The 23,939-nt window shown below is 42.3% G+C and overlaps 1 long non-coding RNA gene across 2 annotated transcripts in view; it reads left to right on the top strand.

The window, feature by feature from the left end:
• LOC141117614 (uncharacterized) overlaps positions 1-23,939 on the top strand; it is a 65,138-nt gene that overhangs the window by 22,802 nt on the left and 18,397 nt on the right. The window contains exons 1-2 of one of the 2 annotated variants that reach the window (XR_012237185.1): positions 9,997-10,422; positions 16,273-16,344. This is a non-coding gene — a long non-coding RNA (uncharacterized lncRNA). Of the gene's footprint in view, positions 1-9,996; positions 10,423-16,272; positions 16,345-23,939 lie in introns of those variants that run through there. The other variant, XR_012237184.1, reaches the window with a different exon arrangement.

Genomic DNA, 23,939 nt, shown 5'->3' with positions numbered 1-23,939 from the left:
ACAGCATACAGACGAGCGGGTTTCCCAGAAAGATTGAGAACATGTTCTATTTCTAGGTCCGTCAGAATTTTTGAAAAAAAAAGGTCCGATGAAGCATACACACGAGCGAATTATATGATTAAACAATTCCGTTGGACTTTTCCTGTCGGACATTCCGCTCGTGTGTACGCGGCATTAGTCAAGCATGGAAGAGGGCCATGGGACCAAGCTGAGGAGAGTCAAGTGAAGGCTTGAACCTCTGCAGATTTCTTCTCCCCTACCGTACTGTCTCCAACAGCACCATTCTCCAGCTGCTGGAGCAAAAGAAAACATTTCTCCAAATCACTCCCCTATCCAACATCTTAATGCTAACTGTTGGCTTTGCAGCTGCTCCCATTGCAGCTCATTGAATTGCCCCCCATTCCGCGAGTTTATGTCCAATACTTCACCACAATGGTAGGTACTGACCCACAATTATTTTGCCCAAAAGGCCATCCTTGCCCTCAACCAGCTTGTGAAATATTATGCATCTGTTGCTGGACCATGCTGTCAGCAGCAGTGTACACATGACCACGAAAACGTGTTTCATTAAGCGTGGACAGGGGCTGCATATTCTTCATAGTACATTTTGCCTCACCTGCCAAATTTCTAATGTTTGCTGCAGCATAAATCCACGGATGTTGGCTCAAACTTGTCTTGCATACACAAATGTTGTCGGAAATTCCAAACATCAAGAACGCGTTGACGTACAACACGTACGACGACGAGCCGAGAAAAATGAAGTTCAATAGCCAGTGCGGCTCTTCTGCTTGATTCCGAGCATGCGTGGAACTTTGTGCGTCGGTATTGTGTACACACGCTCGGAATTTCCGACAACGGATTTCGTTGTCGAAAAATATGAGATCCAGCTCTCAAACATCTGTTGTCGGAAATTTCCGACAGCAAATGTCCGATGGAGCCTACACACGATCAGAATTTCTGACAAAAGGCTCACATTGAACATTTGTTGTCGGAAATCCGATCGTGTGTACCCGGCTTAATTGTTATTTTTGAATAAAACCTGCCTCATTTTTTTTTATTCCTATATTTTGAATATCTTAGGAAAGAATGGGGATGGGAATATGGGGCTGTGGTTTTAACAATGTACTACTACAAAAAAGAAATCCCACAAATTGTACTATTAAACCGTTTTGCCTCTGGTCAACCCTTTCATGACTAAGCCTATTTTTGAAATTTGGTGTTTAAAAATCCGTATTTTTTGCTAGAAAATTACTTAGAACCCCCAAAGATAATATATTTTTTTTTAGCAGCGAATCTAGAGAATAAAATGGAGATTGTTGCAATATTTTATATCACACGGTATTTGTGCAGCGCTGTTTTAAACGCAAATTTTTTGGGAAAAGGGACACTTTCATGAATTTAAAAAAAACCAAACAGTAAAGTTACCCCAATTTTTTTGTATAATGTGAAAGATGATGTTACGTCGAGTAAATAGATACCAAACATGTCACGCTTTATAATTGTACGCACTTGTGGAATGGCGACAAACTACGGTACCTAAGAATTTCCATAGGCGGCGCTTTAAATTTTTTTAACAGTTACTAGCTTAGAGTTACAGAGGAGGTCTAGTGCTAGAATTATTGCTCTCGCTCTGACGATCGCGGCGATACCTCACATGTGTGATTTGAACACCGTTTACATATGCGGGTACGACTTCCGCATGCGTGTTCTTTGCTGCGCGAGCTTGCGGGGACGGGGGCGCTTTAAAAAATTTTTTTTTCTTATTTATTTTATTTATTTTTATATTTTTAAATTGTGTTTTTAAAAAAAATAAATAAATTGATTTTTATTTCTGTCACAAGGAATGTAATCATCCCTTGTGACAGTAATAGGTGGTGACAGGTACTCTTTATGGAGGGATCGGGGCTCTAAAAGACCCCTGATCCCACCTTTGCACTTCAAAGTATTCAGATCGTCATTTTCGACGATTCTGAATACTGTGTATTTTTTTAAAACCGGCGCCATTGGCTGTCGAGTAAACGGGAAGTGACGTCATGACCAATCTGTATGCCAAGCTGGAGAAATGTTCCCTGAATGTTTGAGGTCCTGTTTCTGGGATGCTTTGTCTCAAGTTTGGGTCTTCGTATGGATCCTGGAAAGGTCTTGGCCATTACCGACTGGTCTCTTCCTGCTAGCCTCAAGGCCACATAGCGCTTTCTTGGCTTCACAAATTATTATAGGCAGTTCATTAGGAATTACTCTTCCATTGCTGTGCCTATTATCGCTTTGACCAAGAAGAGTGTGAATACCAAGGACTGGCCTCCTGAAGCTGTCGCTGCATTTCACAACCTGAAAAAGGCCTTTGTTTCTGGACCTTTCTTGAGGAGACCAAATCCTGGGGACCCATTTTTTTTATTGAAGTGGACGCTTCTTCAATGGGGGTGGGAGCTGTGCTTCTTTAATTCTTTGAGAAGAGACGTCAACCATGTGCTTTCTTCTCCAAAAAATTTTCTCAGGCGGAAATAAATTATGCCATTGGTGATCAGGAACTTCTCGCAATTAAATTAGCGTTGGAGTGGCGTCATCTATTGGAGGGTTCCCCTCACTCCACAACAATTTTTACAGGTCACAAGAATCTACAGTATCTACAGAATGCTAAACGTCTGAATCCCAGACAGGCCAGGTGGAGTATTTTCTTTTCCCGTTTTAATTGCACGATTACGTATAAACCTGGTTCCTGCAGTGGTCGGGCTGATGCACTCTCTAGGTCATTTGACGCTTTGGACGAGGAGTCCACCCCTGAACCTGAGCCGATTGTCCCGACCTCATGCATTGTTGCCCATTCTATCACCCTGGAATCGAAAATTCCTCCTGGCAATACCTTCGTCCCCACTAAGCTAAGAGCTAAGATCCTTAGTTGGGGACATGATTCCAAGGTGTCAGGTCATGCTGGGTTCCTCCGATCCTTCCTGCTCATCAGTCATCACTACTGGTGGCCTAATCTCCGCTCAGATGTCAAAGACTACGTTAAGGCTTGTCAAGTCTGTGCTCAGTCTAAATCCTCCACACAAGCCCCTGCTGGTTTTCTCATGCCCTTGCCCATTCCTAAGTAACCCTGGTCTCACATTGCCATGGATTTTATCACTGATCTCCCACTGTCAGAGAATAATACGGTCATTTGGGTGGTAATCGATCGGTTCTCCAAGATGGCTCATTTTGTTCCTCTTTCTGGTCTTCCTTCTGCTCCTGCCTTGGTTCCCATTTTTGTTTGAGAAATTTTCCGTCTCCATGGGGTTCCTTCTCATATTGTTTCCGACAGGGGAGTTCAAATATGTCAAATATTTGGAGAGCCTTTTGCAAATCCCTCAATATTGTCTTGGATTTTTCTTCTTCTTACCACCCTCAATCCAATGGACAGACTGAGAGGGTTAATCAGGGGTTAGAGGTCTTTCTTCGCACCTTAGTCTCTGCTCATCGTGACGATTGGTCCTCTACTCCTGTGGGCAGAATTCTCTCACAACAGTCATGTAAATACCAGTTCACAGAAGACACCCTTTTTCACAGTTTATGGAAAACACCCTCAACTCCCTCTTCCCATGACCTCTTCTCCAGATATTCCAGCTTTGGCTACGGCTCAGGAGTCTTTCAATTCTATTTGGGGTGACGTTCATGATTCTCTCTGGTGTGGGAAGGATTAGCTCATGGGGATCACCTTTTCTGAAGGACAGTCAGCAAACGAGCACTTTCTTAAAAATCTGGCGCATGCCAGGTTTATTTACAGGAGGTTTGCAAAATAAAAATAAACAAAACAGTAAAGTAAATCCTTGCCGTCCGGTGCTAACTAAACAAACAGTCTCCTCTCTAGACAGTGCGGGGCTGGTCCCCGTCACCCACAAAACATGCGGTAAAGCAAACCTTTTAGTCCAATAGCCAGAGCTCCTCTCACTCAGGTTCCTTCCTGAGTCTCAAAACCAGAGCTCTGTTGAGATCTCTTCCTGGTTATTTAAAGTTCACCTGAGTGTGGGCTTAAGTGGACCAGAACATCTGGACTGGAACCTAGCCTGCCACAGAGGCTGGAAAAACCTAGGTCGGATTCCGGTTCAATCTCTTACAACAGAATGAATTTGAGGTGAAATGTAGCGATTATCCACTATATCACCTCGCATACCGTCACACCGGGCAGCTGCTGACAAATTCAAAGGCTTTGCCGACCGCCGCAGGCGTAAACTGCTTCTCTTCAGCCAGGGGACAAAGTTTGGCTCTCCACTAGGAGCATCAAGCTCCGAAGTCCTTCTCTGAAGTTTGGCCCCAGCAAATTCATTGGTCCGTACACTATAACCTCTAAATTGAATCCAGTTTGCTTCAAACTACAGATTACTAAAAGCCTCAAAATCGCTAACTCCTTCCATGTTGCCCTTCCGAAGCCTTTAGTCCTCAATAAGTTCTCTCGCCCAATCCCTACCGTGGCCCAGGTCTCTGAGGATAATCAGGAGTACGAGGTTAGTCAAATTCTGGGATCCCGACTCTGTAGAGGCATTCTTCAGTACCTCGTGCCTTGGAAAGGGTTTGGTCCTGGGTCCAGGCGAGGGAGGGGGGGGGGGGTCTCGTAAGAATAGGGGTAATGTCATGGTTATGCAGTAATGTTTGTCTGTCAGCTTACCTCTCCATGTGTTCAGATTAAGAGGCCAGCCACTCTCACTTGGCTGCTTAAGTAATCTCTTCTCAAGCATGGCTCCACCCCAGCTCCTATCAGGGAACTCTATATTAACCTGTGCACTGCAAGCCTGCTGATCAGTATTGTGTGTTTAGCTTTCGTGTGCGGCTTGCTGTGTCTTCTACGCCTGATTCCAGTTACCGATCTTGGCTTTGTTCCTGACTATCCTTACCTGCTTGTTGCCCCGACCTTTGGCTATCTCCTGACTATCCTTTGTTGTCGCAGTCTGCTACTTCCTCTCTACCTCCCTGTAGTCTACCGTGAGCGTGAGCTGGGAGGCCCTAGGGGTCGTGACCTGGAGCCAGACTGCAGCTAAATCCATCCCCACCACTAGGGGCTTCTGGTGAACACCCGCTGGCTCTTAGACTCCGCGCCCTGGGAAATCTCATGCTCTAGCTCTCAGTGTCATCCGTGTAGGTACTACAGAGTACCTGCTTCCCTGTATATCCTAGAGCTCCATCCGCAGCAGTCAGCCGTAGGGTCCACTACTGCGGTGCACTCCAGACCCCAATGGGGTGCATCTGACACCTGGATTCAGGTGACCTGACACTCCCAAAGAGTAGCTTCTGATATTTCTTCGGTGTCATTTATTGTAAAATACTGCTCTAGCTCTTTTTTTATCCTGTCTTCCGCTACCTTGTCTTGGATTAATTCTTTGTTTAATCTCCATATGTTGATTCTATTTTGAAACCCCTCTATCTTCATTTTCATTATCACAGGGACGTGATCTGAGAAGGTTGTTATTCCTATGTTCGTCCTACTCTAGTGAGCCTAACAGCCTGTGTTCCATCAAGAAGTAATCAATTCTTAAGTATGTCCCATGTACAGAGGAGTAGAATGTATAGTCTCTTATTTTAACATGCTGTGTTCTCTATACGTCCATCAGTTGGTTTTGATGTAACTTCTTTTTTAACATCTTCCACTGACCATTTCCAGTCCGCTGCACATGGGATGTACTGTCTATCCTAGATTCCATGCAGAAATTTAAAGTCTCCAGCCGTGATCACACCACCTTCCTTAAACTCCATTAGTCTGTCTATAATTCCTTTTAAGTATTACATTGGGTTTTTATTGGGGCAATAGATATTCGCCAAGGTGTATTCTCCCTCCCTGATTTTTCCCTTCAGGAACAGAAAGCGCCCTTCTGGGTTCGCCAGACTCTCCTCCAGGGAAAACCTAACTCCTCTGCCGAATCCTATTGCGACCCCCTTTGCTCGATTAGTTATAGAGTCAGCGTAGTACCATACCGAGAAATCATTTGATGTTATTTTGATGTTTGTTTCATGTGAAAAATGTGTCTCCTGCAAGAAGACTACTCCTGCTTTAAAGCGGAGTTCCACACAAAAATGGAACTTCCGCTTTTCGGAACCCTCCCCCCCTCCGGTGTCACATTTGGCACCTTTCAGGGGGGAGGGGGGTGCAGATACCTGTCTAAGACAGGTATTTGCACCCACTTACGGCATAGACTCCCATGGGAGTCTATGCCTCTTCCTGTCCCTCCGCGCTGTCTCCTGGGAAACACACAGCTCCCAGGAGATAGCGGGGACCAGTTACGATGAGCAGCGCGACTCGCATATGCGCAGTAGGGAACCGGGAAGTGAAGCCGCAACGCTTCACTTCCTGATTCCCTCACCTAGGATGGCGGCGGCAGCTGCCGAGAACCGAGCGGGTTCTCCGCGTCGCCTGCCGACATCGCTGGACCCTGGGACAGGTAAGTGGCCATGTATTAAAAGTCAGCAGCTGCAGTATTTGTAGCTGCTGGCTTTTAATATTTTTTTTTTTTGGCGGTTTAGGTGGACCCCCGCTTTAAGTTGTTTTATTTCTCTAAGTATATTGAATCTTTTTGTAGGTGTATTAAGCCCTTGCACATTATATGTCAAAAAAGCTAATGTTATCATCTTTGCGTAATGCGCACCCAGCTCACCCCCCTGACTTCTTGTTCTGACTCTGTGAACTGGGAAGTTTCGTCCCTTCCACCGAAAGCTTTAATCAGGTTTCGAGTGCCCCCCCCCCCACCCTTCCCCCCTGACAATTGTGCAATGTTGCACCCAAACAAAATTGACGTCCTTTTTTTTCCCACAAATAGATCTTTCTTTTGGTGGTATTTGATCGCCTCTGCGGTTTTTGGTTTTTGCGCTACAAACAAAAAAAAAGTGTCAATTTTGAAAAGAAAAAACACAATATTTTGTACTTTTTGCTATAATAAATATCCCCATTTTTTTTAAAAACAAAAAATTTTTTTTCTCAGTTTAGGCCGATATGTATTTTTGGTAAAAAAAATTGCAATAAGCTTATATTGATTGGTTTGCACAAAAGTTAAGGCATCTACAAAATAGGGGATAGATTTATAGCATTTTTATTATTATTTTTTTTTTTTACTAGTAATGGCGGTGATCTGCGGTTTTTATTGTGACTGCGACAATATGTCGGACACATCGGTCAATTTTGACACGTTTTTTGGACCATTGGCATTAATACAGCGATCAGTGTGATTAAAAATGCATTGATTACTGTAAAAATGTCACTGGCAGTGAAGGGGTTAATGTGTTCCCTAGTGTGTGTTCTAAATGAAGGGGGGAGGGGACTGTGCAGGGGAGATCACAGATGGCTGTTCATACTTTGTATGAACAGACGATCTGTCACGTCTCCCCTCAGAGAACCGGGAGCTCTGTGTTTACACAAGTGTGTTGGAACGGCCTAGTCAAAGCCCAGACCTCAATCCAATAGAAAATCTGTGGTCAGACTTAAAGATTGCTGTTCACAAGTGCAAACCATTCAACTTAAAAGAGCTGGAGCAGTTTTGCCAGGAGGAATGGGCAAAAATCCCACTGGTAAGATGTGGCAAGCTCATAGAGACTTATGAAAAAAAGCGACTTAAAGCCAAGGGTGGGCTGGGCCGGGGGGGCAGGGATGCAATTGCCCCCCAGGCCGCTCTGATTCCCCGTAGAAAGGCCGATGGGCTGCCAGCTGGGAACTGCGCATGTGCAGTTCCGCAGTTGGCCGATTGTTACTGCTCGGGTGACCCTGGAGGTAGACTGGCAGGAATGTTTGCGCTATGAACAGACATCTGTCTTGTCACAGTGCTGTCCCATGCTTCTGAGCTGACAGTCTGTGTCCATTCCATTCAGAGCATGGCCGAATGAAAGAGGGTGGATTCGCTCTGCCTCCTCCAGCTCCCCCTCTGACTGTGCCCTCCCACACTCTGTGCAGCCCGTGTGCTGTGTCTGAACAGGACGTGTGGGCGTGAACGTTTAAACTGAGAGCAGACGGTTTTCTGTATGGGACGCTCTGGAAGCTAATGACTGAGCTTCCTGCTGGGTCCTTCTTCCAAGTCAGTGAGCTGTGAGCGGCCTCTCCCCCCTCTCTCCCTTCCTGCTCTCTCCCAAATTCCTCTCCCCCTCTCTCTGCAGCTAAGGAGGTTTCTTTCAGCACAGTATGGTACCTGGTCCTATGCATAGCCCCCAACTGTCCCTGATTTCGAGGGACTGTCCCTGATTTGGTCTGATCTATATAGTTGTATATAAAATGCACTTTTTTCTTTCAAAAAGTGTTTCCGAGTGCTAAACCTTTCATCCAATTTCTAAATTGCTGTGTCCCCCCAGCCCTTCAACTAGTGAAGGACTACAGGTCACAGCATGAACCCCTCAGAGCTGAGGATGTGTCACCCCCCAACTAGTGAAGGACTACAGGGCACAGCATGAACCCGTGGGATCTAAGGGGCCACATCCTTAGATCTCAGGGGTTCATGCTGGGACTTGTAGTCTGTCACTAGTTGGGGGGGTCACATCCTTAGATCTCAGGGGGTCCTCAGCTCTGAGGGATTCATACTGGGATTTGTTTGCACTTTAGTTCCTGGAGGCCATGGAGGTACAAGTCCCCCACAGGCCCTGGAGGGCAACATTGTCCTCCCCCGCCCCCCCCCCCTTTGTGATCATGGAAAACCTTAGATTGTTTTCCTGATCCATCACTTTGCCACCACCGGTTCTATGGGCCACTTGACTGGACTTGCCCCCCAGGCCTAAGGCTGCCAGCCCTCCCCTGCTTGAAGCTGTGAGAGCCGCAAAAGGTGGCTCTACAAAGTATTGACTTTAGGGGGGTGAAAAGTTATGCACATTGACTTTTTCTGTTATTTTTCCCTATTTGTTTGCTTCACAAAAATAAAAAATAAAAATCTTCAAAGTTGTGGCCATGTTCTGTAAATTAAATGATGCAAATCCTCTAACAATCCATGTTAATTCCAGGTTGTGAGGCAACAAATCACGAAAAATGGCAAGGGGGGAGAATACTTTTGCAAGGCACTTTAACCTCTTCAGATCCGCGCTATTGCCAAATGACGGCAACAGCGCGGATCTACATTGCCGGAACTACGTCTATTGACGTCGTCCCGTGCACGAGCGGCCTGCGCGCCCCCGGTGATCAGCGAGTCTATGAGACTCGCCTGATCACAGACCAGAGTAAGGGGTCAGTCCCGACCCCTTACCACATGATCAGTTGTCAGCCAATGACAGCTGATCATGTGATGTAAACAGAGCCGGTAATCGCTGACAGCGTGAGGAGGAAAAAAAACCCGATCACCGGCGGCCGTGAGAGGGACATCAGTCCCGATCACGGCGATCATCTGCCCCCTGCCAGTGACACAGCAATAGGCAGCAGTGCCTATTGCGCCTACCAGTGCCCACCAGCATCACCCATCAGTGCCATCCATCAGTGCAATCCATCAGTGCCCACAGTGCCACCCATCAGCGCCCACATCAGTGCAACAACAGTGCTGCACATCAGTGCAACCTATCAGTGCCCCCCATCAGTGCCGTCCATCAGTGGTACCTATCAGTGCCATCCATCCATGCCACCCATCAGTGCCACCCATCAGTGGCCATCAGTGCTGCCTTATCTGTGCCCATCAGTACTGCCTTAACTGTGCCTATCAGTACCGCCTTAACTGTGCCTATCAGTGCCGCCTTAACTGTGCCTATCAGTACCGCCTTAACTGTGCCTATCAGTGCCGCCTTAACTGTGCCTATCAGTGCCGCCTTAACTGTGCCTATCAGTGCCGCCTTAACTGTGCCTATCAGTACCGCCTTAACTGTGCCTATCAGTGCCGCCTTAACTGTGCCTATCAGTACCGCCTTAACTGTGCCTATCAGTGCCGCCTTAACTGTGCCTATCAGTGCCATCAGTGCCACCTCATCAGCGCATATCAATGAAGGAGAAAAATTACCTGTTTGCAAAATTTTATAACCACTATGAAACATGATTTTTTTTTTTTTCAAAATTTTCCTTTTTTTTTTGTTTGTTTAGAAAAAAATAAAAATCCCAGATGTGGTCAAATACCACCAAAAGAAAGCTCTATTTGTGGGAAAAAAAATGATAAAAATTTCATTTGGGTACAGTGTTGTATGACCGCGCAATTGTCATTCAAAATGTGACAGCGCTGAAAGCTGAAAATTGGTCTGGGCAGGAGGGGGGTTTAAGTGCCCAGTAAGCAAGAAGTTAAGGGAACAAAAAGTTTTAACTCACTTGTCAGAACAAGTGGTTTTAAAACAAGACAGGCAGGAAGTTGTACGTGAGAGTGGAGGAGTGTAGAGGACACTGTGGATGGTGGATGGTGGTTTTGTGTGCAGCGACAAAAGTGTACGTGTGCTGCTTGGGAGCCTCCTGGCAGGGAAGTTACCTGCAACAAGACCTAAGGACTGTTTAACTGCGATAGCAGTTCTGGACTCTGCAAGTCGGTGAGACTGAAATCTCTTTCTTTTGTTTTGCTGCTGTGAAGCTATTTAAGTTTAATAAACCTCCGTTTTGACTGAAAAGCCTGTGTCCTGCGATCTAGCTGGTTCCCCGAACCTTACTATATACTATACTTTACTTTACTATAGGCATGTATTATTTTTTTGACACTGGAGCCTGTAAAGCATTGCATCTGTGATCAGCAGCAATGCCAGGATCCTGAAGACTCTCAGTCAGTTACTGAGGAAGGTTTTTGGGATTTTTAGGAGGCATGTAGTAAACGCTGGATGCATTTGTAAACATAATGACATATTTATTCAGCATGTACAAATGTCAGAGCATATAGCGATTTTTACATACATAAGTCAAAATATATTTTTATTTTATTTATATACATACCAATGACACATTAAAATTCATCTATATACATGGATATCATTCTGACACTGAGCAATATATATTGTACATCAATATGAGCCAATACTGCTCCATGTTGGAGGATTGTTGTATGGAAAAGATCAAAAATTTCAATGTATCTTCAAATCATATATGCATCTAAAAAAGCTTGACGGGTTTTATTTATTCATTCCACTTCATCAGGAGCAGATACATTATGGAAGAGCCCTGGGGTCATCATAAAAAAAAAAACAGAATTCTGACTTTGAAACTCAGAATTTTGAGATTGAAATTCAGAAATGTAAGTTAAAAAAAAAAATTCTACAGAATTCTGTCAGAATTCTGCGATTCAAAGTCAGAATTCTGCGATTCAAAGTCAGAATTCTGAGATTCTGTATTTTTTTTTTTTATGATGGCCCCAGGGCTCTTCCATAATTGTTTAAATGGATAGGGGAAAGAAAAAAAAAGGGAGAACGGGAGGAAAACAAAAAAAATCAATCCCTATGATACATATTGGCTCAGTAAACATGTATTACTGCAAGCTGAGGGTTGTCAAAAGCGCTCATACTGGAAGCTGTGTGGATGTGGACCCAAGGGACATCTTGGGGCACACACTATTGCCCCAGAAGGATGAGAGTCTCCATGCTAGAATAATTGGCAGTGCATAGCAATAGCATCCAGGGTGTCTATAAAATTAATACAGTGTGTATGATATATATATATATATATATATATATATATGTATATATTATAATAAAACTCCTAGCAGAAATAGATTTGGTGATGATCCTAGGTGACTATAAAAAAATAAAAATAAAAATGTACATAGAAAAAAAATGTATGAAGTAGACAAGTGTATGAAAAGAAACAAAGATAAAAGGTGGAACAGTAGCATTGAACCCACCATGCAATTCCCACCCCCAAAAAAAGACACAAAAATGAGCGACATGAAGAAAATGATGTGACTGAGAAAACCCTGTTGATAAACAGGCGTTACCTTGTGTTCCCATATACAAGCATGGTCCAAGTGTGCTTTGCTATAGGTCCAGGATCGTGCGCAGTCCATCAATGGTGCCAACATCCTCCCCCATCAGTAAGCCAAAGAGATGGAAAAAAGTGTGACGGCGCCATGACGTCATTAAGAGATGCCACGTGAAGTGGCAATGGGCAGCAGGTATCACCCGACCGATCCCCCATGCCTAATCAAGGATGGAGGGGAGGGCACCCTAAGCACTTCGTAGCATCCGGCTAAAGACACAGACAGCCAACCCACAGGAAGTAAACCGCATGGAATTGAACAAGAAAGTTGCATTAAGGATCATATGCTAGTGTTGGTGTAAATATCAATAAAATATCCAGTGATTGTTTGGGATAATGCAGGCCCAAGGTAAGGTCTGTCATATGGAGTGAAAAACCCAAAGAGCCAAGGGTAGTAATAATGACTGAAGGAAAGATTACTCCTGCGCTTGTGAGGGTCTGTTTGGGTTTGAGAAGAGTAGTATTGTGAACTGTAGCAAAGCTAAAAGAGATGGTGTTGCATGTCCCGCTGCCCAGAAATTGACCCCGGGGTGGTCAGGTAAGGCTATATGGAGAGTGATGGATGAAGGGCGCGTGATCAAGTGCTCACATCAAAACATATAAAATTTATTCAAAGGAAATTAGAAACAAATAAAAGCAATTGAATAATACCAATACTACGTATCATGCAAACAGGTAACAAAATATAAAAGGCATGGAAAATTAAAAATGGGTTAAAAATATCATGAGCCCATGTTGAGGCGGGTGTTTAGAGTTGGTTGACGCGTTTCGAGGATAACCTCTTCATCAGAGCCTTTTGAGAACCAGGGCGCAGTCTCTATATGCCAGTAGGCCAAAATATGTACATCAACATAATGGCTAGTTGGAAAAAACTGCCTGAAATGGGAAATACGATTTTCTGTGTTCCATACCAGTCCACGTTCAAGCGCTCTAGGTGGAACAGAGATCAGAAAAGAAATATATATATTATATATATATATATATATATATATATATATATATATATATATATATATAAAATATAAACATGTGTGCACTTATGTACACATGCACAAGCACACACGTATGCACAAATAATATAAAAAAAAATATATATGTGTATATATATATATAGAGACAGAATTTCAGCTAGAAATACAGTATGGAGCACATGGCAAGAATATGCAACATAAAAAAAAACAAAAAAAAAAACCGCATGATGGGTAAAAATGCATAAAACAATAAGTGAATGTAAGTACATGGATCGATGAATGAATATGATAGACGGGAAACACATATGTGTACAGAGAATTGGTAAAGGAACAGTATCTATCGGAATTTGATAGGGTATTTAGTGTCTAAAAATAACATAGATGAGTGGTCAAAGATAGACCTTGAAGTAACAAACAAGAAAGTGATATCATAAATACATATATATATATACACATACATACATATAAATATACATATACATACATACACATACATGTATGACCCAAAGGTGTTTATTTGAAAAATTGTTATTTTAGTTTGAAAGACATATATATGTTGGTAAGTGTGAAAGGTAAGTAGGGAGATGACGAACTGGTGATTTGTCATGTGAAAACACACCTACCTATGTGATAGTTGATGGTGTGTGTGTTCTCCTTTAAATTTGTAGAGAAGGGATTGTGGGGTGGTGTGGACCTGAAGGAGGGGGGGGGGGAGAGGAAGCATGGTGTTAAAGGAAACCAGGATTGTAGTCACTCCTTTAACATGCTTCCTCTCTCCCCCCCCCCCTCCTTCAGGTCCACACCACCCCACAATCCCTTCTCTACAAATTTAAAGGAGAACACACACACCATCAACTATCACATAGGTAGGTGTGTTTTCACATGTATTTATGATATCACTTTCTTGTTTGTTACTTCAAGGTCTATCTTTGATCACTCATCTATGTTATTTTTAGACACTAAATACCCTATCAAATTCCGATAGATACTGTTCCTTTACCAATTCTCTGTACACATATGTGTTTCCCGTCTATCATATTCATTCATCGATCCATGTACTTACATTCACTTATTGTTTTATGCATTTTTACCCATCATGCGTTTTTTTTTGTTGTTTTTTTTTTATGTTGCATATTCTTGCCATGTGCTCCATACTGTATTTCTAGCTGAAATTCTGTCTCTCTCTCTCTCTATATATATATATATATATATATATATATATATATATATATATATATATATATATTTTATATTATTTGTGCATACGTGTGTGCTTGTGCATGTGTACATAAGTGCACACATGTTTATATTTTATATACACACATATATATATAAATTTCTTTTCTGATCTCTGTTCCACCTGGAACGCTTGAACGTGGACTGGTATGGAACACAGAAAATCGTATTTCCCATTTCAGGCCGTTTTTTCCAACTAGCCATTATGTTGATGTACATATTTTGGCCTACTGGCATATAGAGACTGCGCCCTGGTTCTCAAAAGGCTCTGATGAAGAGGTTATCCTCGAAACGCGTCAGCCAACTCTAAACACCCGCCTCAACATGGGCTCATGATATTTTTAACCCATTTTTAATTTTCCATGCCTTTTATATTTTGTTACCTGTTTGCATGATACGTAGTATTGGTATTATTCAATTGCTTTTATTTGCTTCTAATTTCCTTTGAATACATTTTATGTTTTGATGTGAGCTATTGATCACGCGCCCTTCATCCATCACTCTCCATATAGTAATAATGACTCACCTCAACCCAATAGAACACCTTTGGGATAAATTAGGGCGGAGACTGTGATCCAGGCCTTCTCGTCCAACATCAGTGCCTGACCTCACAAATGCGCATCTGGAAGAATGGTCAAACATTCCCATAGACACACTCTTAAACCTTGTGGACAGCCTTCCCAGAAGAGTTGAAGCTGTTATAGCTGCAAAGGGTGGGCCAACTCAATATTCAACCCTACGGACTAAGACTGGGATGCCATTAAAGTTCATGTGCGTGTAAAGGCGGGCGTCCCAATACTTTTTGGAGATAGATAGATAGATATATATATATATATATATATATATATATATATATATATATATATATATTTGCTTTGTTAAATGTCCCCATGGCAGTGCCCAACTCCCCATGTCCTTTTTTAAAAATAGCTTGATCATTAACTTGAAACAGCCAGAATTTAGTATCGAACCTGGACAGATTCACCCATCCCCAGTTTAAAGTTGTAAAAACATTGATAAATAGATTAGCGGGACTTTTCATGAAGCACACGGGAGCAACAAAAAATTGTTTGAATTAAAAGTAGCTTTTAAATTGGTTCAAATTATCATAAAATTTTCATATCAAAATATTTAATGCATTTTGCTATATATAAATATTTGTATTTTTTATTACAATTCATTAGAACCAAGTATTGCACATAAATGAACATTCCAACAAGGAGTTGGTACAAATTGTAGGATACATGAAATGAATAAGACATGATTATATGGATGAGAATAAATAATTATACAAACTCATAACAATCAAAATATAGCTAAAATGAGGTTGGGAAAAGGAACAAATGAAAAGGAATGGCCATACAAAATTTGCATAAATGTATACACATCTGTTAGCTCTACGCGTTTCAAGGCCTTATAGCCTATCATCAGGAGCAAAACCTTGGTAATTGTCTATGGATAAAGGAAACAAAAATGTTTAAATATTCTAAAAGAAATCAAAAGGGCCAACCCAGGACATGAAAGAACCCCCCATGAACTAAATTAGCCTAAGGAACTTACATGTAGGTCCACGCAATGGCGGTGCGGCAATTACCAAGGTTTTGCTCCTGATGATAGGCTATAAGGCATTGAAAGGCGTAGAGCTAACAACAACCGATGTGTATACATTTATGCAAATTTTGTATGGCCGTTCCTTTTCATTTGTTCCTTTTCCCAACCACATTTTAGCGATATTTTGATTGTTGTTATAAGTTTGTATAATTATTTATTCTCATCCATATAATCATGTCTTACTCTATTCATGTATCCTACAATTTGTACCAACTCCTTGTTGGAATGTTCATTTATGTGCAATACTTGGTTCTAATGAATTGTAATAAAAAATACAAATATTTATATATAGCAAAATGCATTAAGTATTTTGATATGAAAATTTTATGATAATTTGAACCAATTAAAACCTACTTTTTATTCAAACAATTTTTTTGTTGCTCCCGTGTGCTTCATGAAAAGTCCCGCCAATCCTTCTCTTCATTAAATATAATTACCCAGGATGGAGGAGGGGACTTGAACGGCCCTGTTTTACCTCATTTAAAGTCCCAAATTTTCGTTTTTTAATTATCCTTTTTCTAACCCATTGATAAATAGATCTCTAAGTAGTTTTACTTGATCAATGTAATATGTAAATATATATTGTTACTTTCTCTTCTTTAGAGCTCTGATACCAAAGGAGTACAATGAAGAATGATTTGCTTGCCCTGATGTGTTTTCTAAGCTGTCTAAACTGTAAGTTAATATTCTATTCATTCCTGTGTATCTCTCTCATCATTGATAAAATTTGCATCTGTGACTTCAAATGCAGTTTATATTTTTGCCCATTCCAGGCTTAAAGAGTAAATTTGTTACTTACAACATCTTCCCCCATCAAATGTTGAAATACAAATACAGATCCCAGTTACATATGTCCAAACATCTCACTGCATGGCCAACACTATCCATATAGTGTACGGGTTCATTATAAATACTGGTAACAGACCAGCTATCTATTGTGGGCAATGGGATGCATCCTTACTTAGTGTTACTATACTTTATGATAATATTAGATTATTCAACTGCCTTATTACAGCATTGCAACATTTCCAATTGCCCGGTGGCTATTTATGTACTTTTGGGCCTCCAGCCCTGTCCTCAAACCAGTAATGGGGGTGTCACTCCATGACTGTGGCTGCGGCAGTTGGCAAGAATATGGAAATTTTATTTATTATAGCAACCTTTTTTCAACTTTTTTTTTTTATCCTAGAGGAACCCTTGAAATTACTTTCAGATCTCGGGGAACCCTTGCTAAAGCCTGTTAATTAAAAGGAATAATGTTCTTTACATTGATGGTCAATGGGAAGAACTCCTCTTATGTTGGTGATCAATGAGAAGAATGTTCCTTACATTGGTGGTCAGTGAGAAGAATGTTCCTTACATTGGTGATCAGTGGGAAGAATGTTCCTTACATTGGTGGTCAGTGAGAAGAATGCTCCTTACATTGGTGATCAGTGAGAAGAATGTTCCTTACATTGGTGGTCAGTGAGAAGAATGTTCCTTACATTGGTGATCAGTGGGAAGAATGTTCCTTACATTGGTGGTCAGTGGGAACAATACTCCTTACATTGGTGGTCAATGGGAAAATGCCCCTTACATTGGTGGTCAGTGGGAAGAATGCCCCTTACATTGGTGGTCAGTGGGAAGAACGCCCCTTACATTAGAGATCAGTGAGAAGAGTGTTCTTTAAATTGGTGGTCAGTGGGAAGAATGCTCCTTACATTGGTGGTCAGTGGGAAGAATGCCCCTTACATTGGTGGTCAGTGGGAAGAACGCCCCTTACATTAGAGATCAGTGAGAAGAGTGTTCTTTAAATTGGTGGTCAGTGGGAAGAATGCTCCTTACATTGGTGGTCAGCAGGACAAATGTCCCTTACATTGGTGGTCACAGCAGAAAGAATGTTCTTTAAATTGGTGGTCAGTGGATAGAATGCTCCTTACATTGGGGGCCACAGTGCAAACAAATGCTCTTTACTTTGGTGGTCAATGGGAAGAATGCACCCCCCCGTTACAGTTGTTTTCAGAATGCCTCTTAGAGCCGGTTCACACAGGGGCAGCACGACTTGCAGCGCGACTCTGTAAGGCGACCTGCACACGACTTCAGCGGCAGCTTGCAAAATGACTTCTGTATAGAAGTCAATGAAAGTCGCCCTGAAGTCATCCCCAAGTAGTACAGGAACCTTTTTCTAAGTCGGAACGACTTGAGTCGTTCCTATTAGAACGGTTCCATAGTACAGAACAGAACACGACTTGTCAGGCAGCTAAGTCGCCTGACAAGTCGCCCCTGTGTGAACTGGGTCTTACAGATAGCTATAAAGATCAATGGTGTCATGCTTCTGTCTAGTGATGACAACCCTGAATCTACAGAGGCTCCATCAAACAGGAGGTCAATCGGCTACAGCTCAAGGAACTCCTAGCAAGCTCTGGCGGAACCCTAGAATTTCATGGAACCCTGGTTGAGAATGGCTTTATCACAGGCATTTTTATAGAGCCAACAATGTATGCATCCCGTTACATACTTTACATTCACATCAATACCTGCACTCAAAGAGCCTAAAATGTAATGTTCCTATCTCAATCACATACTGTACATGCACCAGCTAGGGCCTATTTATGGTTGAATATATTTTTTTTTTAACAAATTTCAATGGATTACAAAGACGATAAAATGTTTAAAGTAAAAAGTACATGAAAGCCATTCTCAGAATAGTAAATACAGTGCACTGAAACATTGCTCGTAGAGGATCTTTCCCCCTAGAAGAGTAATATGATCAATAAGGGCACAATTATTAGGAATAGGGGAACACAATCAAACTGTGAGAGGTAAATACAGCAAGCTAGGGCCAATTTAGACAGGAACCAATAACCTACTTTGGAGTGTCCTTCAGATACAGCTGATCACAGATCGAGGTAAAGGGCCAATAACAGTGGCCCTTTACCATGTGATCAGCTGTGTCCAATCACAGCTCATCACATGTAAACAAATGACGGTTATCGGCATTTCTGTTCCTAGGCACTCTCGCTATGTAAGGAATAGAAAGCCAATAACTGGCTATCCTTTGACAGCACACATTTACACTAAGGGTCAGGGCACTGATCATCAGTAACCAGATTATCAGTGCTGCCCCATCAGTGCCAATCGGTGTCCATCAGTGCAGTATATCAGTGCCGCCTATCAATACCCATCAATGCCGCCTATCAATGCCCATTAGTACAGCCTCATCAGTGCCCATCAGTGCAGCCTCATCAACACATGTCAGTGAAGAAGAAAAATTACTTCTTATCAACATTTTATAACAGAAACTAAAGAAAAGTTTTTTTTCAAAAATGTCGGTCATTTTTCATTTGTTTAGCAAAAAAATAAAAATTTTATATTATATTAAATACCACCAAAAGAAAACTCTGTCTAAAAAAAATGATAAAAATTTCATATGGGTACAGTGCTACATGACCGTGTAATTGTCATTCAAAGTGCGATAGCACTGGTCAAAAAGGGGGAGTAGGCAAGTGGTTAAGTGGGAAATCTAACCAGCTATTTTATTTCTTTAGTTTTGTTTGGAATGGTGAAGTGAGAGAAGCTGTCTGTGCCTTCATTGTATTTACCCCCCCCCGCTTCCTGCTGTGTCAATGGGGCAGGCAGAGGAATCTTTCCAATGGGGACACAACTATAATGGCCTGCAATATGTCTTAGTTTTACTCCCATTCTGCCCAAAAATTGTTTGCAATAGGTCCACTTTAAGATCCATGCCATATTTGAACAAAAGAAAAGTCTATTACTGTTTTAAACCTAGCTTAGAAGAACATTTATATGTACACAAGCCCTGACACTGGTGCATGAATGGAGGATAAACTGGATATGAATATGAGAAATGGATGGATATAAAGGCACCCACTGCAGATGTCTTAGGTACACCCTCTGTAATAAGAACATGATTTGAGACTCCACTCCAAAGTGTCTGTTCAAAGTAATTAGCCAAAGGTTACACCATACCAGAAAAACTAATGTAATATAAAACCATATGTAAAATGGTTCGGCCAAAACCAAGTAACACATTAAATAACCCAACCATACCCGCCCCCCCCCCCCCCCCCCCCCCACCACCACCACCACCACCACCACACTCTGGGTTATGTTTTCATATTGTATCAACCATGCATGTATATAAATATTTTATGAAAAAATCCTGAAACAATGGACCTTCACATCAAATTCAAACCAGACAATATATATGGAGCAAGGATGAAAATATCCAACTTGTCATATAAAATCAATAGTGCTGGTGCTGCCCCTGTACTTGAACACATCAAAAAAAAAACATCCACGGGAATTGACTATAGCTTGTAATCAAATGGACTCTCACATGGCTATCAGATGTCTGAATAGATATATGTGGCAAGAGGAGGATGAGTTACACTACCATCAAATCTCGCATACATATATAGACACACAGTATCTCACAAAAGTGAGTACACCCCTCACATTTTTGTAAATATTTTATTCTATCTTTTCATGTGACAACACTGAAGAAATTACACTTGTCTACAATGTAAAGTAGTGAGTGTACAGCTTGTATAACAGTGTAAATTTGCTGTCCCCTCAAAATAACTCAACACACAGCCATTAATGTCTTAACCACTGGCAACAAAAGTGAGTGCACCCCTAAGCGAAAATGTCCAAATTGGGCCCAAAGTGTCAATATTTTGTGTGGCCACCATTATTTTCCAGCACTGCCTTAACCCTCTTGGGCATGGAGTTCACCAGAACTTCACAGGTTGTCACTGGTGTCCTCTTCCACTCCTCCATGACGACATCACGGAGCTGGTGGATGTTGGAGACCTTGCGCTCCTCCACCTTCTGTTTTGAGGATGCCCCACAGATGCTCAATAGGGTTTAGGTCTGGAGACGTGCTTGGCCAGTCCATCACCTTTACCCTCAGCTTCTTTAGCAAGGCAGTGGTCATCTTGGAGGTGTGTTTGGGGTCATTATCATGTTGGAATACTGCCCTGCGGCCCAGTCTCTGAAGGGAAGGGGATCATGCTCTGCTTCACTATGTCACAGTACATGTTGGCATTTATGGTTCCCTCAATGAACTGTAGCTCCCCAGTGCCGGCAGCACTCATGCAGCCCCAGACTATGACACTCCTCACTTGGTTGCTGCCACACACGCTTGACACCATCTGAACCAAATAAGTTTATCTTGGTCTCATCAGACCACGGGACATGGTTCCAGTAATCCATGTCCTTAGTCTGCTTGTCTTTAGCAAACTGCAGGCTTTCTTGTATCATCTTTAGAAGAGGCTTCCTTCTGGGACAACAGCCATGCAGACCAATTTGATGCAGTGTGCGGTGTATGGTCTGAGCACTGACAGGCTGACCCCCCACCCCTTCATCTTCTGCAGCAATGCTGGCAGCACTCATACATCTATTTCCCAAAGACAACCTCTGGATATGACGCTGAGCAAGTGCACTCAACTTCTTTGGTCGACCATGGCAAGGCCTGTTCTCAGTGGAACCTGTCCTGTTAAACCGCTGTATGGTCTTGGCCACCATGCTGCAGCTCAGTTTCAGGGTCTTGGCGATCTTCTTATAGCCTAGTCCATCTTTATGTAGAGCAACAATTCTTTTTTTCAGATCCTCAGAGAGTTCTTGCCATGAGGTGCCATGTTGAACTTCCAGTGACCAGTATAAGAGAGTGAGAATGATAACACCAAACTTAACACACCTGCTCCCCATTCACACCTGAGACCTTGTAACACTAATGAGTCACATGACACCGGGGAGAGAAAATGGCTAATTGGCCCAATTTGGACATTTTCACTTAGGGGTGTAATCACTTTTGTTGCCAGTGGTTTAGACATTAATGGCTGTGTGTTGAGTTATTTTGAGGGGACAGCAAATTTACACTGTTATACAAGCTGTACACTCACTACTTTACATTGTAGCAAAGTGTCATTTCTTCAATTCTTTTATGAGATACTGTATATCAAAATTCCTCCAAGGTAAAACATGTAAAGGTACACTTTTCCAGTTGCCACTCAAACCTCCCTCACACTATCATATATGCTTCCAACACAGAACCCACATGTAAGAAAGACTCCCATAAATGGAAGATAGATAAGTCCATTGCAATAAAAAACTGTCTGACAAAAGGCTAAAAGTCCCAACACTTGTTCAGGGGGCACCAAAGCCCCAACAGTAAACATAATATATATACCGTATATACTCGAGTATAAGTCGTTCCGAGTATAAGTCGTTCCGAGTATAAGTCGAGGCTCTAATTTACCACAAAAAAAATGGGAAAAACTTATTGACCCGAGTATAAGACGAGGGTGAGAAATGCACAGCTACTGTAAGTGGAAAAGAGGGTCAACAATGCCCATTTGCAGCATCACTGTGCCCATTTGCATGCCTCACTGTGCCCATTTGCAGCCGTAGGTCCCCTGAACTTCAAACTCAGTAGTTAGGGGTTCCTAGGTGCCCCCTAGCTGCAGCCAAAATTTGGTGTCTCTGAACCCAAAGGGTCCCGAAATGACATTGCTGCAGATGGACACAGTTGACCGAATTTGGGGCCCCGTATCTCGGGGCCACTTAGTGCTAAGAACCCCAAATTTGGTGTGCAAACCCAGTGGAACTAGCACCATAAAATTTCCAAAGCTAGGGTTTCTAGCACCAAGTGGCCCCGAGATACAGGGCCCCAAATATCAGTTCAGAAAATGTCAAGCACTTTTCTGCAGCAGAGAATTACATTTTCCGAACCGGGTTTGGGGCCCCGTATCTCGGGGCCACTTGGTGCTAGGAACCCCAGCTTTGGATATGTTGTGGTACCAGTTCGACTGGGTTTGCACGCCAAATTTGGGCCTCCTAGCACCAAGTGGCCCTGAGATATGGGGCCCCAAAGTCGGTTCAGAAAATGTCAAGCACTTTTCTGCAGCAGAGAATGACATTTTCCGAACCGATTTTGGGGCCCCGTATCTCGGGGCCACTTAGTGCTAGGAATTGCAGCTTGGGATATGTTGTGGTACCAGTTCCACTGGGTTTGCACACCAAATCTGGGGTTCCTAGCACCAAGTGGCCCTGAGATACGGGGCCCCAAAGTCTGTTCGGAAAATGAATTTTTTTGCTGCAGAAAAGTGCTTGATTCGAGTATAAGTCGAGGGGGGCACTTTCAGCACAAAAAAAATGTGCTGAAAAATTTGACTTATACTCGAGTATATACGGTATATATATATATACTCGCTGTAGCAGTGCTTGTCCAGATGGTCCATGTGCCAATTAAAGAAAAGAAGCCGGACCAGTTTCACCAGTTAAAACCCACTGCATCAGAGGCTGAAACTTACCTATAGCCAACCATACGCTTAGAAGCTTTTCAAAATGGCCACCATGACCTCCGGCATGGGAGTCATTTATGAACATATAAACATCACGACACATGCATGCCATTGCATATATGTGCAATGCGGTTACACACAAGTATGATCATCAGCATGCCAATGCAAACTCCCTTGGCGCAATCTTAATTCATAAAGCATAACCAGAAACAGGGAATATTACCCCACACAATGACACAAAAATAATGGTGAAAAGAAGAAAATAAGAAAAATGATAACAATACAATTGAGTGGCTTATCTGGCAATAATACAAAGTAAAAACTCAATTCTAAATATCCCAAATGGTAGGTGAAGATGTCATAAATGTGATCTTGGAAATGTCTTCCTATAGTTCTGATCATCTTGCCAACAAAGAAGACCCACAGGTGCAATTCATAGTATACACAACGCCACTAGTGCCACAATTGGTTCTCTGTCTGCACCTGAGGGTTCTCCCTGTTGGCAACCTCAAAACATCTCCTTCTACCATAAACGGGCAGCATGCACAGCATCCACTGCTCATTCCTTGATTGTCACAAACCTACTGGGTTTCTAAGTTATGTAGTATGTTTTAAAAGATCTCCAAAGGAGCATGTTTTTCTAAAAATAAAATATGGCCTTGGAAATACAAATTTGGGAAGAGGATCTGTAAGCCGCACATCAAAAAGCAGACCCAGGCCATGTAGGAAAGTGAATGGCTGCCTCAGCCTGGGTTCTGACTCGGAGATACAAAGTTACTTACTGACTCGGTCATTCACCAATAGATGCCAATGTTTGGTAGAAATCTTATTTACACTTCTAACCAAGTCAGTATACTGATGACTAGTCTAGTGGTCTGTTGAGTATCTGAGTCATGTTTACACAGGTTGAAGATTAGGGTACCCCGATCACTATGTCTTGCTCTCTGATAGGCTGCACAAGGC

The sequence above is a fragment of the Aquarana catesbeiana genome, linkage group LG13 (assembly GCF_042186555.1).
Source record: "Aquarana catesbeiana isolate 2022-GZ linkage group LG13, ASM4218655v1, whole genome shotgun sequence".
NCBI lineage: Eukaryota > Metazoa > Chordata > Amphibia > Anura > Ranidae > Aquarana > Aquarana catesbeiana.
Note: the sequence above shows the minus strand (reverse complement) of the source record. Positions and strands in the feature narration are given on the sequence as shown.